This window comes from Hevea brasiliensis, chromosome 3 (assembly GCF_030052815.1).
Source record: "Hevea brasiliensis isolate MT/VB/25A 57/8 chromosome 3, ASM3005281v1, whole genome shotgun sequence".
NCBI classification, from domain to species: Eukaryota; Viridiplantae; Streptophyta; class Magnoliopsida; order Malpighiales; family Euphorbiaceae; genus Hevea; species Hevea brasiliensis.
Genome location: NC_079495.1, coordinates 89,613,736 through 89,619,100, shown reverse-complemented (window position 1 = coordinate 89,619,100; position 5,365 = coordinate 89,613,736). Strand labels below are relative to the sequence as shown.

Genomic DNA, 5,365 nt, shown 5'->3' with positions numbered 1-5,365 from the left:
TTGTCAAGTGCTAGCATAGTTTACAAAACACATAAAAATGGAGGGACATTTTGATACTTTAAACTTGTATTTTGCATTTTCTTTTGATGATTGTCCCTAAAAATGCCACCCCCAAACTCATTTCTTTTAATACTTTGGGTGGATTTCTTTCATTTTGAATGGCAATAGTGAAAAGCACATATACTAGCACTTTTACAAGATGACAAGCACTTCTTCTCCGTTTTTTGTATATTTTTCTTTTTTTTTTATTTTATTTTTTTTTTAAAAAAGTACCTAATATTCAATATTATTCTCATGAAAAGGGTTGGAGTGTTTGGTTCATTGGCTAGGTAGCAATAAGGATTTCAAGAAAAATTAGGGATAAAAAGGCTCAAAGGGGTTTTCAAAGGTCAATTTTAATTAGGAAAAAGGGCCAAAGGTTTAAAATGAGAAGGTTTAAATCAAAGAATGCCTAATCATCTCTCTTTTCAAGTATAATGTTATATTTCGCCTTGAAAGGTTTAGAAAATTTGTTCTAGGATTGGTGAGACATCATTTGACTACCTTATATCCAATAACTCCCTCTAAACACTCCAATCTCTAAAGGACTAGTTGGGTGGCTTTTTGGCTAAGAAGATATAGGCAAGGGATAGATACTTCAAAACTTTGCACCTCTTAGGAAACTTTCAATCCACAAACCCAACTAAAGGTAAGTCAAATCACTCTCATAGGCAACTTTTCAATACTCAAGGGATTTGGCAAAAGATTTTAATGCATGATGCATGATTCCTAAAAATGAGCAATGCATTAACTAAATGGAAGAAGTCTATTTGTGTGCAAAGTGTATAATTTCTAAGTGATGTATAATGTGTGTGTAAATGTGTTATGTATATGTATGTATGGATGTATATGTAAAATATTTACAATATATGTAAATGAAATGGGATGAGATGTTCCTATACTCAAAATGTAAAAAAAAAAAAAAAAAAAAAAAATTGAAGCAAAAATCAAAATGAATGTGCACCCCCAAACTCAAAATTAGACATTGTCCTCAATGTCTAAAGTAGTGCATTATCAAAATTCAAAGTAAAGAGAAATTACCAGGAATTGTGAAATTTAAGAGCAAAAGGAAAGAGTTACCTGGTATAGAGCAGATGAGAATTGAAGGAATAATGGTGATGCATAAGAGGCTGTACAGGTTATGCAGAGTAAAGTGCTGTCCAAAACATGTGCATAAGTAGGGTGCATAAGCCATGCGGTTCTGCATGAGTGGCAATAAGGGTTGCATAGGCTATGTAAAATATTTGCAAAATTTTTTTTTTTTTTTTTTTTTTTGGTCATGCGGAAGTGCATAAGTTATGCACTCTCCTTATGCAAGTCTCGGTGACCCTTGAAATTTTGAGGAGCGAAGTCATGCGGGAGTGCATAAGTTATGCACTCCCCTTATGCATCTCTCGGCAGAAGTGGTTGTTCAGAAAATCGGGTCATGCAGAAGTGCATAAGTTATGCACTCTGCTCATGCACTGTTCGGCAATTTTTGGAATTTTGGGTTGGTGGTCATGCAGATGTGCATAGGTTATGCACTCTGCTTATGCACCCCTCGGCAGAATTGGAAATTCAGAGTTTTTGGTTATGCAGAAGTGCATAACTTATGCACCTTCCTTATGCACCCCTCGGCAAGTTTGATTTTTCTGGGTTTCTGGTCATGCAGAAGTGCATAGGTTATGCACTCTGCTTATGCACCCCTCGGCAGAATTGGAAATTCAGAGTTTTTGGTTATGCAGAAGTGCATAGGTTATGCACTCTGCTTATGCAGACTTCGGCAGAGTTGGAAATTCAGAGTTTTTGGTTATGCAGAAGTGCATAGGCTATGCACTCTGCTTATGCAGACTTCGGCAGAGAGAGAAAATGCAGAATTTGAAGTTGTGCAAATGTGCATAAGTCATGCACTCACCTTATGCAAGTTTTGACAGATATGAAATTTGACAAAATGAGGTTATGCAGAAGTGCATAAGCTATGCACTCTCCTTATGCACTTGCAATAAAAGGTGGAAAATGGCAAGAATTGTGGTTATGCAGGATTGCATAAGCTATGCAGTTGCTTATGCACAAGTTAGCAAGATCAAGAATGCAATAGAACATGGATTGCAAGTGTGAAAAATACCCTAGAGGAAATATAATTCCATGAAGCATAAACCATGAGAAGTTTCACCAAAAACACATCAATATATAAAAAGTATATCAAAAAGGCATCACACAAGCATGTAAAAATGGATCCTATATAAAAGACCTTTGAGAACTATGCCATTTTAAGACAAATTCTGCAAATCAACATTTAGCACATAAAACTCCATAAAATTTGCATGAAGTTGCATCTAACCACAAATGATGAAATGAAGTTTCCAAGTTTTGCCAAGAAAATGCAGCATTTTTACCTTGAATCCTACAACCCAAAGAAGCTCAAAACTGCAAAAATGACTCACTTACCACCATATTAAGATTAAAATCACACATACTTAAAAGTCTCACACCCAACCTCACCAAAACACAAGCCATCTGCTGCAAACACCCTCTTTGCTGCAGAATTTCTTCTTCCTCTCTGCATAAACCAGATTGCAGCTCAAGGACAGAATCTATCTGCTGCAGACTTTTCCTTTTCTGCAGATTGCATTTTTCCTCTGCAATAACCAGATTGCAGCTCCCAATAGTTCACCAGCCTTTCTTCATTGATATACATCTACAAGGGACAAGATTTAATAATGTCAAAAATTGAATTTGAGGAAATTTAAGATAAAAACAAAATTAATGAAAATGAAAGTAAATCAACAAAAGCAAAATAAAAGGACTTGGGATGCCTCCCAAGAGCGCTAATTTATAGTCCTTAGCTAGACTCTTTTCATGTTTCATGGTGGCTGAAATTGGAATTTGTTGCCTCTGTTTCCAATAGGTGCTTCAATGAATCTATACTTCATTTTCTTTCCATCACATGAGAAGATCCTTGTTGCTTTGTCTAAAAATCCGACCATTTCTTTCTTGACAACCTTTGGTGCATCTTTTTCTTTGAGAGATGGTTGCTTTACTTCACTTTTCTCCACTTCCTCAACTTGAAAGATTGGTGCCATAGGACAAGGTGGATTACTATTCAAATCTTGTGCAAATGCAGCCTCTTTTGGATTTTCATCATTGATACTCCCTTCATGGATAAGACAACTTTCAAGAGAAGCCTTCGGATAGCTCTTTCTAAAGTGCTCTTTTACTAACTCATCAACTATATCAATTCTCAAACAAGAGTCTACATCTTCATGTTGCTTCTTCTTATCATTGCCAATATTGAAGACTAACGATCCTCTCCGATTCTAAGAGTAAGCTTTTCACCTTTCACGTCAATCAAAGCACCACCGTAGCAGTGGAAAGGCCTCCCAAAATGATTGGCATATGAGAATCCTCTTCCATGTCCAAAATGACAAAGTCAATCGGGATGTAAAATTTTCCAACCTTGGTGGTATATTTTCCAAGATCCCTTCGATATTTAATTGATCTGTCACAATCGAAGAGAAATGTGGGTTGGCTTAAGATCTCCCATGTTAAGCTTCTCATAGATGGAGAGGGGCATAAGGCTTACACTAGCCCCTAAATCACATAAAGCTTTTATAGAACATGATTCCCCAATATGGCATGGAATTGAAAAACTCCCTGGATCCTTGAGCTTTGGAGGAAGTTTCCTTTGGAGGATAGCACTGCATTCCTCGATTAAGGCTCTGATCTCATAATCTTCAAGTCTTCTTTTGTTTGAGAGAATTTCTTTCAAAAACTTAGCATAAGAAGGCATTTGGGAAAGAGCATCGATAAAAGGCACATTTATATATAGCTTCTTCAAAACCTCTAAGAACTTCCCAAATTGCTTATCAAGCTTGGCTTTTTGAAATCTCTGTGGAAAGGGAAGTCGTGGCTTGTAAGGCTCTGAGGTATATATTTCTCTTCTTTCTCTCCAACCTCCTCTTTACCTTTTCTTGCACTCCCTTTTCACTCTTTTGTTTTTCATCTCCCTCAAAATCTTCCTCATTTTCTCTCTTTTCAACTTTTTCACTCTTCTCATTATGCACTATTTTACCACTCCTCAGTGTGATGGCATGACATTGCTCCCTTGGATTTTCTGTTTGACTAGGAAGTTTCCCCATAGAATTGGTACTTGATGAGCATGCTTGTTGTGCAACTGATTTTCCAAAGATCCTATTGTGTGTTTGCATTTGTTCCAGCCTTGCTTTCATCTCTCTCAACTCTTCATCACGCTTAATTTGATTAGCAAGAATTTGTTGTAATAAAGCCTCTGTGGTGGAACTTTGTTCTTGCTGTCTTGGTCAAGGTGCAGTATTTGCATTCTTTCTTTGAAAACTAGGTGGTGGTTGCCTAGGTTGTTGGTATTGATGCTCTTGTTGTTGTGATGGAAAGTTTTGAGTTGAAGCTTGATTTTGCTGATTCTCCCATGAAAAATTGGGATGATTCCTCCAAGCATATGAAGGATAATCTACTCCACAGCTCATTGTTCCTTCTGCATAAGTAAATTGTTAAGAACTTCCAGAGCATGATGATGAACTGACTAGCATACTTAAATCCTCCATTTTCTTAGCAAGGACATTAGTGAGTGCATCCAATTTGGCATTGATCATGTAGAATGGATCAAGCTCATACATTCAAGAAACTAGCCTTTTTTGAGTTGGAGTTGACCCTCTTGGACTACTCCATAGATGATTCTTTGCTATTTTCTCTAATAAATCATAAGCTTCATCTTCATACTTAATGATGAATTCCCCTCCGCTTGAGCATCAATGATTCCTCCGATAGCAGGAGTGACATTTGTGTAAAAATTCGGTTTATCATCCATTTAGGAATGGCATGATGTGGACATTGTCTCTCCAACTCCTTCCATCTCATCCATGACTCATAAAGAGTCTCATCTTCTCTTGGTCTAAAAGCAATCATTTGATTCCTCAACTCTTGAGTTTTTCCAGGTGGAAAGTATTGGGCAAGAAATACATCAGTGAGCTGCTCCCAATTTGTAATTGAGTTGTGAGGTAAAGAATCAAGCCAATCCAATGCTCTATCTTTCAAAGAGAATGGAAACAATTTTAGCCTTGCTGCATCATCAGATACTCCAGGTTGTTTTTGCATGTCACAAATCATAGCAAACTTCTTCAGATGTGTGTGTGGATTTTCAGAAGGATGTCCTCCAAATTGAGAATTCTGAATCATTTTAAGAACTCCAAAATCCATCTTGTAACTATTTGCATCAATCCTTGGTCTTGCTATGCTCTCTCTCAAATCATCAAAACGTGGAAAAGCATGATCCATCATACTTCCCCTAGGCACGTTTGCATTAACAACTTCT

The 5,365-nt window shown here is 36.9% G+C and overlaps 1 non-coding gene across 1 annotated transcript; it reads left to right on the top strand.

The window, feature by feature from the left end:
- The first annotated feature begins 4,867 nt into the window (after positions 1-4,867).
- LOC131178932 (small nucleolar RNA R71) lies at positions 4,868-4,975 on the top strand. Its single transcript, XR_009147939.1, has one exon. It is a non-coding gene; the product is annotated as a small nucleolar RNA R71 (small nucleolar RNA).
- Positions 4,976-5,365: the final 390 nt, after the last annotated feature.